The sequence below is a fragment of the Lepisosteus oculatus genome, chromosome 8 (assembly GCF_040954835.1).
Source record: "Lepisosteus oculatus isolate fLepOcu1 chromosome 8, fLepOcu1.hap2, whole genome shotgun sequence".
NCBI classification, from domain to species: domain Eukaryota; kingdom Metazoa; phylum Chordata; class Actinopteri; order Semionotiformes; family Lepisosteidae; genus Lepisosteus; species Lepisosteus oculatus.
In genome coordinates, this window is record NC_090703.1 from 3,868,443 (window position 1) to 3,884,551 (window position 16,109).

A 16,109-nucleotide genomic window follows, 5' to 3' on the forward strand; every position below is an offset into this window, starting at 1 on the left:
TATACTTTTTAGTGGATAACCAGCTTTTTGACACTCACACTTTTCAGAAATGTTTAGTGCAGGATCACTGAAATTTGCACTATTGCAATGGCATTTCATAATAATGCAAATTCTGAAGAATTCTGATTATACACAAAATTTAATTCATTGAGTGACAGTTACACCATCCTTAACACCAGTATAATCTGGATTATTTGGTAAAATAGAAATCTTTATTGATTTTACATTTAAGAAAGTAGTGGTTAAAGTTCAAGCAGTTGTTTTTAACGTACATCAAAGTCATTCAAGACATACCTCTCCTGTAATGGGTTTTGTACTAATGATAAACACATTAGTATGCATACCTTTTTTCAGATGGGATCATTAATAATGTAAATAGCACATGACAGACAAAATTATCAAAACTTCCACCTGGCCTACAGTAATTAGAATTTTGGAAACTCATTTTGTATTTTGTCATTGCATACACAATGAATAGTTGCCTTGGTAAATTTTAAAGCATATCATGCTTCTCTTGGAGCAACAATTACTAACAGGCTTTTATTAGCTAGGTACAGTTCTCTGTTCCAATGTGCAAAATGTCAGTTCTCTTTATTAGCAGCATTGCTGATGATTTCTGTCTTGGGGAAACTAAACAATTTCCTTTCGAGTCTCTGGACTGTGATGGCCACTCTAGTGGCAGCATGGGGGTGAACGTCCAGCACAAAGCCCCCAGCTGGAAAACACGCTGTGGAGAGCTCCTGAGCAGCTCAGTAACTGAAGGCACTACTTACATATGTATCCAAACCAATAATGTGGATAACAAAATATGATGTGTCTAAGGCCACTGATATGAAAGTATTGATTTGCCACTGCTCCTTAGGTGACTCAGTAAAGAGTCCGGCAGCACTGTTTGATAAACCACCGATTTGAATATCTGCACAACATTTGACCAGCATTAGCACTGCATTTCTGTAAACAGCATGTTTTCTATACAGAATGTCTGTGATCAAACCACCCCGCATCCAGTAGTGGTCACAGCAGTCATATAAAATATGAGGCAGAGAAAGAATAGTGTAAAACGTGTCTGTTCCTAAAAGTGATGTGGTGCAAAAAAAAAAGCCTACAGTATACTGTAGAAATAATAAAGACAAAACTCTAAACAAAAATAATGAAAAACTGAAACTCAGTACTGTATATCCAAGGAATTCCCACCTGGCAGTTTCAATTATCAACCCAACAGACCCTAGCTGTGTAACAGCACATGGGCAAGGATACACACCTTCAAAACTACAACAAGACTAGCCTGCTACACCAAAGTGCCAAGTTACCCTAAGCTGGACCTCTGGCTCCACCTGATACATAGTTAAGAGTTAAGTCTCCATTTAAAGCAGAGGAAAGCCTACCAGGTCTGTAACCTGATAAAATGGTGGAATAAAGACAACAGTGCATATCTACAACAAATAGGAAAAAAGTACATTCAATCATACAAAGAAGACAATAACAGTACCTATTTACAGTTACTACAATGTAACTACAAAGATATAGATATTATATATATGTGGTTATGTCTTCGTTCCAGAATGACAAAGACAGCAGGTGAGTACTGTAAATAATGAATCTGAGAGTTTTTATGAGAGACCTCATCAGAGGTCATGTAATGAGGTTGTGTGACTGTCCTTCATCCCGTGTTGTAAATATTTATGTATGGATACTGCACACATTATAAATCAAATTCACCAGCAAATCATGTCACTTTAAAAAAACGATGGTATAATATGATGCCGGGATTGCCTGTACAAAGCAGAAAAGGTTCAAATCTGGGTCTGACCAGAGATTAATTTCACTCACCTCTATCAAGAGCTAAGTAACTCTCTTGTCATTTTGACAAGATACTTAATTGAGAGTTAATTTCATGGGACTTCGCTGCTCTTGCCTCACTTCATTTCTTACATGAAGACTTCATCAAGATCAAGGAAGTAGGTAGAAAATGACAGGCCTGAATGAGTTTTAATTAAGAATGTCTTGCTTCATAAAGTTCCTTGATTTATAAATTGAAAGTAAAGGTGTAGGGAAAAATAAATAGGGAAAAAAATGCTTTGATGGTTTTCTGGTTAAGAAAACATCTTAATTCTAGTAATAGGAGATCCTGTAATTCAGTATTCTAGTGGGGTCACTAATTAATCCTTTTTGCTTTGTCAACCTGACAGATGCATGGCTACTCTTACTAACAAGGGAAATCTCGAGTATGGATATCACACGGACCATTCAGCCAACTGGCCTGCCAGTGGCTGCCTGCTGGGGAGTCATGGAGAATGTTGAAATCAAAGGGGATTGAAGTCTTAGCCATAGGATAAATCACTCATGTACTGTACGTAGCATTGCCTTTACTCCACAGCTTATTTATTGATCTACATTTCAGCAGAGATACTGTCATTTGACACTGACATGTTTTTAATAAGTGGGGAGCTGGGGGAGATGGGTACAGTATGATGTCATGCAAAGCTTAGATATGTTCAGGCACCTACCTATATACTGCACAAAAAAAGCAAGCTTGGCATTGAGGTTGCTGTTTGTGGTGAAAAAGAGGGACAGTCTTTGCCTTATTTATCCCTTCAGTCCATCACAAAACAAAAATGTCAACATGTCATACAGTAGAAAGCGATGATATCAGATGCTACCTTGTAGGGAAAAATACTGTATAAGTTATGTGCTTTGGAGGCATATTTTTGGAGTGGCAAAACAGATTTCCAGAAGACTACATGTGTGCTCTACAGTATGTTTGACAACACATAGTAGATTTTTTGGAGCCATACGAGGCTGTCATTCATGAGGTTGAAAATGGGCGACATATTGCACTGTGTCTAAACAGTTAGCCAAGCAGCTAAATACAAAATTTAGATTTTGTCATAACTACAACCAAAATAAACAGAAAAACAAAAATCCACAAGTGCTCCATCAAATTCTTCATCAAACCCCTCCTTGTCCATTATTGTGCATGACAACAGTCTAAAACAGTGATGATATAGCAAATAAATACCTTGCATTCCCAGATGTACAGTACGTAATTAAAGTCTCTGCACAGAATAGAAAAGCCTTAAATTTGAAGTACAGTATGGTATGGTTTTGAGTTTTCCTGTTCAAGTTAGTTTGTTTTATTGACTTGTATTTTATTAGTATTGCTGTAATCTTCCAGCAACTTTATCATAACATTTTCAGAAATGTGTTTTAGTACCACCTGCATGGATAGGAACATAATGAGAATGATTTCTAACAGGAAATTGCTCTATAGACTATTAATCAATATGAGTGCAGTGCTAAATGAACCAGTTTACATTGGTGAATAATGGATCATTTAAGGATATTTTCAGCAGTTATTTTTACAGTACATGTGTTGTTAACATTACAATTTGTTATAAGCTCAGGAAGAAACTGTTTTATGAATGAAACCATCAAGGGTTTACATGTATGCACTTTGTACAGTAAATGCAATCTGAGACAGATCCTTTGCTTTGTTGCCTATATCCTGATCACAAACTTTTTAACACCCTGATTTGTTGTAATGCAATTCACTGACTACAGAAATCAAAGGATCTGTTTGCTTCACTTCAGTATCTAGGAAGATCTACAGTACAGTGAGCCCACAGAAAGAGTAGATCCGCTTAAATGAGGCTTGTTTCCAAGGATTCAGTAGATCTCAATTGTTTGGTTTCTATAGAGATTTTCTTGGAGAAAAGGAGAAACCAGCTAAAAAGAAACCTAAAAGGATCATTAAGACTGTTCCATCATGATGTCAAGAAATAATCTAGATATTCTTTATTTTGGTTTACTCCACTGTAGTATGACAGTTGGCGATGGTACTGTTTGCCCTCATGAATTTTATTTATTATTTGTGCCCAGTTTTTTTTCAATTGCAAGTGTAAAGATGAGCAGAGGAATTATGCATCTCTACCAGAGCATTCACACAAGCAGGCCACAAAGTAATGTGGACAACAGCACCAACACTCATTGTAGGCCAGCCATTCTTGTATTCACAGTATCATGGGAAAACAACCAGCAAAGTGTCCTGCAGAACCAAGACTCAAAGCAAATCAGGCAAGAATGTCACATCAATAAACCAGGTTAGTCCACATGAAGGCGCCCATATCCTTGACTAACCGTTCTAGTCCAAATCTGGTTTAAAACATCCACCCAGGATGTCATGGCGCCCTGCAGCCCAACAAGTCCGATCTGTTGTGTGACACCCTTCCTAACCAAGCTGGCAAACCGTCGGCTCTCTCTGGCTGTTCTTTTGACATCCTCAGGCCCTGACCATGAGCCACCACCTCACATTCCTTAGGAATTCCAACAGTCTCCAAAGAGCTGGTCTCTGCGTTGTGCTCTGGGCAAGGCGCAGACAGGTTCGGAGGCCTGTATTGTATGTGTAAAATCCAGAAAGTGCAAAAACCTATCCTCGATGCGGTCCAGCAGCTGCGCCACTCCCCTAATCAGCACTGCAACACGCACTGGGATTGCTGGCGGCTGAGAACAGCTGTTGCATCACTGAAGTTATGTTGCTATATTTATTGTCCTGAGACTAGAATCACCGTTGCACACAGATTCCTAAAATTCCAGCAAAACTACTGCGATTTCTCTTGAGGGTATCTGTAAGATGAGTTATACCTTGGTGAACATGTTACTGTTTACTATACCTGGTATTCTGATTAAGAAAATATATGAGACTGATATAATCAAGGGTTAAGAAATGAAACCACTTCTCCACTACTCCTGACACATTCACTGTCAATACATGCTGCTGTCTATTGTTAAGTTGTAAATAGTATTTTAAAGTTGTTTTTGTGTTTGGTAAGTTCCAATATATCAAATTCTACTCAAAGTATTCATTGCTCATTGATAAATAATAAGTGATTAATCACCAAACTGCTTGCTTTTTCTAGACTCTATTTCATTTAATATAAAAGCTGTCCAGAGGAATATCGAAAAAAGCATACTCTCAGTATGGTGCTATTTCTGTTCATTTAAGGTATGATGGATGATCTTTAATCCTCTTCATCGCCCAGAACTGAATAAAGGAGTGTAATCCCTGCCTACTCACTTCTGTGAAAATTCTGCAGTTACTTCAGCTGTTAATTATCTTTTCTGATCTAGTGGTTATACCTAATGTCCCATTTGCAAGTACAATTAGAACAGATGCTTCAAAAGGTACTGCTTGTTTCATTAACCCATGGAGCTTCATTTCCAGGCATAGAGAAGAATAAACAATACATGCCACTCATTATAAATTATTAGATTGAAATACTGTTTTAATAGAGTTTGATCTAAATGTCTGCTAATTAAAGACAAAACAAGTCATGTTGTGCTTTTGCTCTTTTCACATCAAACTACAGTATATTTCAACTACTTGTAAGATAACTGTAGTACAGTGTTTAGTGCATGAGCAGTTCTGAAGTACAGATCTGACTTAAATGTGTCTGGCTAAGGAAATGGCTCAGGCTGAGAACACTATAATTTATATTACCTTCTTTCAACAATGCTTAATTCTTAAATACAATATAAAGATTTTAACTATTTTTACTGTTTTAGGAACAAGGAAATTTACATCAAAGCAGAGTGAGTCATCTGTCTTGTTTAAGCGACTAGCAGGTGTCACGTCTATAGTCCCCCCTCCTTAAGGGTGCTCCAGCCCTTTCACTAAAGACTTCATTCCCTGCACCTGTTTCCCATTCCCTGCCCACCTTAAAAGCCAGGCGCTGACGCTCTTCCGGGCTCTGCATCTGATTTCCATATCGTGCGAGTCCGGGACCAGGAAGCGCCTGGTCCCGTTAAGGTTTTAACCCCTGTTCCTTGTCCCTGTCCGCCGGTTCCGACCCGGTCTTCGTGGTTTTTAATTCTTGTTCTGATGGATCTCCTGGTTTTGGACTTTCTCGTGTGTTTTTGGATTTTCCCTAAGGATTACTCTTGGATTGTTCGCCTCGGCCACACCTCCCCCGTGCACCAGCGCACCTTGGACACGCCCCCCTGTCTTCAGCCCCGTTTTCCTGCATGACGTTTCCCCAGTGTTCCCCCACTTCGTCGGATTGTGTCGTCCGCATAGGGTCCGGAAAGAACTGTTCGTTACAGCAGGAAGATTGAAAATGGCACGCAGAAGACAGCAATGCATCTTATATTTAGAAGTGCCTCTAATTGATTACAGAAACAATGTTTGGCATGTATATCTAAATGGTGGAGATATTGTTTCATTGTAGGGACCAGGAGTAGACATCCAGAAATGCAAAACTAAAAAAAAAAGCACTGGTTAGATACAAACTGACTTTGTAAAGGAACAGAGGAGCAGGAGTTAAAAGATTAGCTTTTCACTCTTCCACTCCTCACTGCAACCCAAAAAACAATCCTTGCCAAACCTCGCACTCTGCACCCTATAAAGGGGAGCAACCCTAGCCTTCCTCCTCTTTGTATCACATGGGGAGCTAGGGAAAGCTGTGCTCCTCTTCTCTCTCTCTCTCTCTCTATCTGCAGTTTCTCTTCCAGGTGAATATCACACTCCTGTAATTTAAAGGACAATAAAACCCCTGGCTTGTGAAGCGGTGCACAGTACCTGACTCCTGCCTATTCTGTGTCTCCAGCCTCCATAGAACCAATTCACCACATGTTGAACAGGTGTTTCAACCATTCTCCATTCCCATAGACATAGCATGTAAAAATAGAATTGCTTTTACAGATCTCTATTACAGAAGCCTATTAGCACAACAGAGAATCAGGAATGACTGCAATTATTATATTTAAATTAAATTATAGTGTGTTTAAATGCGATAACGTTGCGTAAAAACACAATCATCATTGTGCTTAAACAAGATAACATTGCATTTTTAAGGGATAATGCTGCAAACACATCACCACCAACAGGATTCTCTTCATGAATGCACTACTGGGTTGTCTGTAGCAGCAACTCGTGAGGTGTACTGGAATTGTTTTTGTAGATGCATTCCCATATAAAACTTTGTTACATTCATGTCTGTGAAAACCAACACAGAAATATTGTTTCATATTCCTTCACAGGACATGTTTCTTGCCATTTGCTGTGTAAATCCAAATTCAAATGTATCTGATGTAAGCAGGAGGTTGAAAGCTTTTGGGGGTTTTATGCTAAAGTAGAGAAGATGCTTTCATTTTTCAAAATCCTGAAATTTCCTTATGATTTTATGACTTTCTTATCTTAGCTTATGATCTCAAGATAATGAGTAAACATAATTATAGGATGGATCCAACAAGCAGCTATAGAAATGCAACCTTTTCATTTTGTTGCGGTGAAACATAAACAGGTATATACAATAATTTTTGATAATTATAAGATGAAACAAAAGGAAATATGGACTCTTTTTTTAACTTTGGATTCCAGCAGTGAACAGGAACTTAGCTACTCAATGGAAAGAGTCAAACACCATTCTTCCTAGTTAGGATGTACATTCAGCAATCATGCTTCATTGAGTGTAATTTAGCATTTGACTCCTCTGAGTGGAGCCCATTGTTCTTTCATTTTCTAATTTCTTACCCCACCAACCTTTCTCTGGTTGTTTTCCTGTCAACTTTTTTGAAGTCTGGAAAGACAACTGTGTTCTACACTCAGTAAAGTAGACTACATATTGTATAACAACCAACAAGACAAAAATACCTGGAAAATGTCAGCTGAAAGAATGATAATATAGAGATATTTTAGAAATGGTCAATTTATAAGAAATTGAGATTTAATTAAATGATAAAACCTCTATTGAATAAGTCCAGTAGGGTCACTGTCCATAACCAACAATATCCTAACCTCACCACTAGGTTCATGGAAAGTTCATAAATATTCTGTAGAGCCCCAGTATATTGTAAAACTTGTTTAACCCACTCAATCTAAAGGATGACCAAAATGTCATGAAATTGTCTGCAAATCGTTTGACCTTAGAATTCTGTCCAAAACTCCCAGTTGTGCATGGCTGTGTTAATAATTCATATCACTCCTACATGCTATATACTGTAGAAGAGGTTCTGTTCTGTTAGCCATGCAGGACGTGCCTGCCCACTGTGTAAGTTCTGAAAAGCTAGCAAAGATAAAAAGGCCTTAATACTTTTCTTCACACAGCAGTGGGCTAGAACACCAAGTTAGGAACCCAGTAGGAGGGAAAATGGCATTCCTTCTACATAGTTGGCTGAAATAATTTGTATTTTTCCCCACAAGAAATGTTTCAAAAGTACAATATAGATTGAGCCTGATTCCATATAAATAATCAACTGATGCTCTAAATATTAGTTTTGTTAAACCCCAGTTAAGAAAAACAAAGGTACTGCATCCGGATTTTAAAGTGTAGCAAAATGCATTTGGTATTAAGTTTAAAAGCACTCATTTTAAAATCATTTATCATTGTCAGAATTTATATATATATTTTAATAAATCAGAAGTTTCCCTTCAATCAATTTGTTTTTAACCAAAGAAAATGTTAGATAAGCAAAAAACCCTTCCTCAAAGCTCATCTTCTCTCTCACAAATTTGCATTAGTCTAGAAAATAATAGAATAATTAGCCTCTGACCTCTGCAAATGTTTTTTAAGAGTAATTGATCATCATTATAAATTGCATTAAAATGAAATTAAATAAAACTGTAATCCAATTCTAGCCACAAATTGCTTTTTTAACGTTGGGATTCTATCAATGTACAATAAATGGCATTTCAAATCTTTGAAATATGAAACTGTCGTGTTGGGATTCTTCCCCATGTCGTAAGTTTTAGACATTGCTCTCTGGCTCACATCCTTTTAAAAATGTGCCATTTGAATAAAGTGTCTGGACATTATATAAATCAAACCATGAGTTGGAATGAAAAAAAAAACAGAGCTTGTAATTAGAGCTCACTGAGTTCTTGAAAATCGCTTCAGTCACATGGCTGATTTGTACAAAAGAAATCAAGGTTTGCAACAGTAGGAGGGTGTTCTTTCTCTCTCTTTTTAAATATCTTTAGTTGGCTGTAGCAATGCACACGTCTTTTAGCCCAATAGAATTTCTGAAAATCCATTCTGCTCCTTGAAAGATTGTTATTTGCTATTATATTTTTTCCCGTTCTCCAGATTGTTAACATGATTGTGTTTTAATGCTCAATTAATGCTTACTGTGTCTTTGTCTGCACATCAATCACTACTCTTTACACAAGTACAACTAAAATTATGCATTTTTGTGGATGGTGTTTGGCCAGGATAATAGTTATGCTTGGAATATGCAGTATCTGTCTGGGTGGTATTAAAATAGCTAATTTACTGTAGCTATTAAGTAGCTAATAAGTTGCTTATTTACTAACAACATTAAGAAATGTTAAAAAATGCACTCACCTGATTATTGAAACAATGATGTCGTCTTGTGTGGTGGCACAGTGGTTAACATTACTGTCCTACAGTGCTAGGGCCCTGGGTTCTATTCCTGGTGTTTATCTGGGGAGTTTCTCCTTGTTTCCTCTGGGTGCACCAGTTTTCTCCCAGAGTCCAAAAAACATTCTGGTAGTTTAACTGGCTTCTGGGAAAATTGGGCCTGGTGTGAGTGTCTGTGTGCACGGTGATAGAGGGATACTCTGCCTTGCGCTGGTTGCTTGCTGGGATAGGCTCTGGCTCCCTCACGACCCAGTATTGGATAAATGTTATCTTTTATTAGACCTTTCAAATTCTATCACTTATCATCTGTTGTTTAATAGACTAAATATCGTTATAAAGTGATTATTTTCTGAAGGACATTCTGTCACGATCGCTACCCCCCCTCTTAAGGGCGCTGCAGCCCTTCCTCGTTCTGTCCCATTCCCCACACCTGTTCCTTATTCCAGACCCTCTTTAGTTCCACCTTTACAGCCAGACGCAGGCCTTCGCCCGGCGCTTCTCATTGAATCCCGTTTCCTGAGAGCCCGGGTTCCTGCCGCGTCTGGCTCTGTCATGGTTTTAGTTTCCTGTTCCTGATTCCCTGCCCCGCCGGCCCCGACCCGGTTCTGGTTTTTTATTACTTTGGATGGATATCCTGGTCTTGGACTTTGCCTCCCGTTTTGGATTTCCCTTTTGGATTCATGCTTGGATTGTTTGCCCCGGACTCACTTCCCCAGGACACCTGCTCACCTCGGACACGCCCCCCTGTCTCCTGACCCACTCCTGCATGATATTTTTCCCTATTGTTTCTTCACCTTCCAGATCGTGTCGTCCGCATAGGGCCCGGAAAGAACTGCTCCTGACACATTCTTAATCAAACGTATACTAGTGGATATTAAATAGTGTGCTATCCTTCTTAGGCATGGTGAAATTGAAGGTTATACCTTGGCAAAATTTGGAAGAGACTTCTTCATTCCTGTAAAAGTGTGAAGGGAATATTGAGGTGAGTGAAAACCTCAGGCTTTTAAACAAAGCCCCCCTGGCTTCCAGAAGGATTTATTACAAGAAATATGAGAAATTAGCTGTGCTTGGTAGCTTCTTTGGAGGATTACTAGTTTGATCCTTTTTAATACAGGGTAGACAATACAGTATGTACTCCATGGGTTAGATTTAATATTGAATCAAGGTGTTTATAGTGACACACAGTGACTTAATATTCTCTGCACATGCCAGTGTCAGATATCTGTGTTAAACAGACACAGCATTATAAGGCAACTTCATTTTTTAGTAAGAATAAAGCATGATATAGACAGACAGGTATAAATCTGTCTGTTTACATTGCTGAGCTATTAATGTGCATGTATAATTCATTGTTTTTTTCTCTAACTGCCAGTCAAATAGCACTGTCTGGCTATTGTTATTTAAAAAATCCATTTTTGTTTAGAGGTGCTGGGGAATATTGAAAATATACTGTGTGGTGCTCATTGGTAAAATCCAATATTCAGCATTGTTAAATTGAAAATAATCATTACTTTCTGGGGTTGGGAAAGTTATTTCTCATAAAAATAATAAATAACAACTAGGTAAATAAGTTTAATGAATGTACTGTTCATAGAGTGGTGATAAACTATCAATTTATTTCTTGCCAGCAAACTCCAAAGGTACAGTATTTTAATTTTACCTTGATGCTTTATTTAAAATGTCTTATTAACAACAGACTAAATAAACAACATTTTTTTTCCCAAATGGAAAACAAAGCAATAATAGCTATGAATTATTTAAAATAAACTCATCTGAATATAATATATAATGTGAATGGTCTTGCATAATTGATGGACTCATTGTCTCTGCTCAGTGTGAATTAAGTCATTGATAAATAAATAATTATGTCCTGATATTCACTTTCATCTGAAGGTGAGCTATAGCTCCAGGCATAACCAAGACCAAAATTAACTGATGCAGATGTACAGCACTGTTCTCGGTTTGTTTTATCTTTTTAGTGTTGGAATGGAGACCTGTGGATAACCAGTAGATAACTTCTTGGAATGTTATTATCATGTACTACTGTATATAGAATGCTCATATGGTCAAAGATCAAACTGTTAAGAATGATTTATATTACAGAGGTACAGTACTATGCAGATATCAACATTTTGAACGCTTATGCAATAAAAACAGAGAAAGGCCTCTTAGGGTTAAAAAGGAACAAGTATACTGTAGGCTTATTCCATGCAGAAAAGAAAAGTATGACACCTGAATAAGGCACCTGAAACATTGTGTCTCTTTTCTTTTCTATGCATTCTGATGCAGCTACCCACTAGAACTTCTTCAGTCTATTAGGGTTGCACTCTCAAATGGAGATATCCAAAATCTCAATAATAATCCTCAGGAATAATCAGGAAAGTGGGAATAATCAGGATTAAATTATAGGAGTACACTGATCTTTTAAATGCACGATACATTTCCGGGTGACTTCCATGCTTTTTTCTTTTGTAGATCTTTCATAGCGAGAGGCTTCCTGAGAGATTTAAGTTAAAACATTGGGAGAAAATGACTTGGAAACAACACAGAACTTAATTTGTGTTGTCTTTTTCATACATTTCCATTGCTTTACTAATTCACAATGGCACATTACAACCGGATCAGGATTAATTAATACCGTATAAGGTGCTGAGTGGTGATTAGAATTTTGCTCATCTCTTCTAAGTGGAGAGTAGCCAGAATTTTATCTGTTAGGTGTACAACCATGAAAGACCCTTCTTTGATGTCAACATGCCACATGGTTTCCTTTGTGATGGATGCTGTTTTATGTTTAAGTGCTCTTGGAGCAAGTGAGATATTCATAGTGCTATCCATTGCTTCATAAACTTGAAGCAGTAAATGAGAAATATGTATTGAATTACAGTATACTGCGTCGGTGAAATACATTATTTGTGGGGGTGACCATCTGGTCTGTTATTATTTTTTCAGACAGAACAGGATTTTAAATAAGTCCTTAAACTGAAATAAGCTAGTAAGTTGTAAAGCAAGTGTTTAACCTTGGTGAGAATTATACTGTTTCTACCTCAACTCAACCATTAGTTGTGCTTGATTGTGGCTTTTTGTTTGCTAAAGGTCTCCACCATTTACCCAGTGTTAACCTGCTATTAAACACATGCTGTGTTTGTAAATAACGAATGACTGGCGGTTTAAAGTTTTTTCTTTATTTAAGTCTTAGATATAAAACTTGAGTAAGAGTTAGCTTCACTAAGAATTATTTGACTGGCAAGTAAAAAGCCTTATTCCACAGCAGTGGGAATGATAAGAGTTTGCCTTCAGCTTAGTGTTCCAATCCTTACCTTTAGTCTCGTACCTTAAGGATACAAGTATTTTTTTATTATTGAAAAAAAATCAAAATAACTGCACAGCAGTGAAACCTTGAAATGTCGACATGTACTGTATACTTAGATGCCGTAAGGACTTAATCATAATCCATTCACAAGCTCTTCTTTACTTTAATGATCACAAATGCTCCTCCTCTCAGCAGTGTGTTCTCATCTTCATCTGAGACCATGTGTCTATTTAGAGTTTGAGTGAGTACAGCCACATGAACACACTGGAGATCATATCTCACTGAGCAGTTTAATACAAGCAGACCTGCATGAAGCCTGTCTGGCAATTTCCAGGCGCACATGAAAGCCCTGCTTTTCCCATCAGCTGCAATGACTACAAATTAAGATACAGTAATCGCTAATGATTACAAACAAATGAGATTATAATCTGAGTGATTATCTGTATGATTGTGAGGGGGGTGGCACAGTGGTGCACTGGGTAGTGCTGTCACTTCACAGCCCCTTGATCCTGCGTTTGAATCTGGGTCTGTCTGTGAGGAGCCTGGACTGTATATTCTTTCTGAGTCTGCATGTTTTCGCTCCAGTTTTTGCATGTTTTTCCTGCCACAGCGCAAGGACCTCTTGTGAGGCTTAATTTGCATATCTAAATATTACCCCTCTCCTTTATCCATATGTACGAAAACATACATGTACTGTATGAAAGTTCCCTGCCATGAACTAGGGCCCATTCCAGGATATAATCTCATTTTTTAGCCTGTGCCTGCTAGGATGGGCTCTGGTACGCATGACACTATAAAGACAAAAAGTTACTGAAAATGGGCAGATGAGTTTTATTTCCTAGGTATTTCTGTATCTAAACTTAGCCAAATATGTGGGTATTGATTTCATTTGTACTGGAGGTAAAACTTTATTAAATTCCAAAAATAAAGCTTATCTTTATGTATTTTTTATGAATAAAGTTTTTCCCTATAATTATAGTACATTGCAATAGCTAAACTTTAAAAGCGTAAGTGACAGAAATTTCAAATAGACACATTCTGTATCTGTTAAGTTGTATTTGTATTATATGTGTGAGTCATGTAGTGAATATTGTGTTTATACATTAGAATGAGTGTTAATTTGTACTCTCTCTTTCCAAGAACCAACAAGGAATTAATTAGGTAGACCATTAAAATACAAAAAACAATTTGTTTAAAATCTTAAAAGTGAAATGAACACTCTCAGATGACAACCCATGTAAAACGTTAGAGAAGGAACTGTACCTCAATTGTGTGCCAAAGTGTCAAGGTGGATGAGAGCTAAAATAACGCTCTCTTTGTTGCACTTTAAAAATAGAACGCATGACTTTATTAGAATCATGGGCGGTGAGTCAGTCTCCTGTGGACTGGACAAGTGCAGCTCCGGTAATGTTTCCCCTGAGTGATCCTTTCTCAACTCATGTCAGTTTAAAAAAGAGCTGTAGCGTTCCTTCTCTGTGTTCCTGTTCGTTATTATAACTGGAATTACTCCAGTGACTTACACGATACTATCTGGCTGCCATTTTCATCTTAGTCTCACTCACCTGCACATTTTGAAGATCATTTTACATTGCTGATACTTCTGAAAGCTAATCCATCTCCTTGCCATGAGGCAGCCTGTGAAGCTTTCTGTAATCCTTTGAGTATTTGATTTGATTGCTTTTCTTTAAAAAATGCACATACAGTATCATCCATTCAAGTCTATCACATCCAATATAAGCCTTTACCTCCATCCATGTTGCGATTTGTGGTGCATGGCAATTGTGGTTGGTTGTACATTTTTGTAAGAATTAGTTTTGAAAAAATGTGGATCTTGAAAGGCAATTAACATCATTGGATAATAATGGTTATTTTCCTTACAGCCTCATCTATCCAATAAGTAACATAGTGTATTGGTCCTTATGTTATACTTACTGAAAACTATTCATTCCTGAAAGAAGTAAATTAATTAACTAATTTATGATAACAAATACCAATTCCTGTTTTCATCCATTTATTTTCATACCCACTTTGTCCAATACAGGGTTGTGGGGGAGCCCAGCAGAGATACCTGTTTCTTATTTTGATTGTCAACAGAAACATTGCTCTGAATCTGTAAAAAAAAGTTTACATTAGAATTACATGAATCCTATATGAAATATACAGTTCTGTAATGGCTCAGTTTTGTTCTTCTTTTAATGCAGTTAAAGAGGGCAGTCAATGTTTAGGTCATCCATATCGTGTTTTTATAAGGGTATAAAAGAATGTGCAGGACATGTTTGAAAGGAAGGATGTGCAGCCAAACATCTGGACAACAACTGGACATGGGATGTTGTGGATTTTGATTGTAGTGGTTATCATACTCGAACCACCTATGGCATTTTAATTATTTACAATTGCCCTTTTCACCACATCCATTGCCATAAGGAATGACTGTTGGTCTTTTGGCACCATAGTAAAGGTCAATTGTGAAATTCATGACTACTGTAATGGGGTAAAGGGATCCGTCTTCAGTGTAATCTGTAAGTAATTGCCTGCACACCATGAATCTGAACCTTTTGACCTCACACAGCACTGCCCATGAATGCCGAACATCTTCTCAAGGGAACCCAAAACACTTTACACTTCCTCCACATCTACTGTGCAGCTGCCATTCTGCACCAGGAGCCCCACTAAATAGCAGTGGCAGAGGAGAGATTTAGAGATTTATTCTTCAACTAAGGGAGAACTGTAGGAAGACTAGGAAGATTTACAAGCCCATCCAGGAGACTGGGGTTAACACCTCTTTTCTTTTAAACATTCTTGGGACCTTTAATGACTAATTAGCAAGCACCTGGGTTTAATGTTGCACCCAAAGGACAGCACAGTGTTGGAGGTCACCAGATAGAAGAACTGGTTTAAAAATTATTCCTCAGAGGGAAGAGTGACACCTACAGTAATTGTCCAGCAACATGACTTACAGCAGTAATTTTGTTTTCCATAGAGGTCTACTACTTGATCATAATGAGGTAGAATCAAGGATCAAAATGTTATGCATAACTGATGTTTGTCATAACATCTGCAAGAGGGAATACCTGATTAAAAACCTTTTAACAATCAAGACAAAAGAAGAAAGCAGAAGTGAGAGAACCACTAGTCCTGACTCTGGAGGTCTAATGTTAAAGCACCAACAGGTTAAATCACCGTCCTCATCACAGTTAACACTGCTTGAGAGAAGTGGAAAACACACTCCATCCAAAACTGCTAGACAGGTGTTTCAGGTGAACAAGGTAGGATGAACAACATACTGTAGCTGCTACTGTGAGTCACAGGCCAGACTCGAATCAGGGAATCAGGAGCTGTGATGCACCACAGCAGTGCTAAAAGCACGCCACCATGCTGCTCGTGAAGTTAAAGCAGTACTCTGCAAAAACAACGCAGTTCCCTGA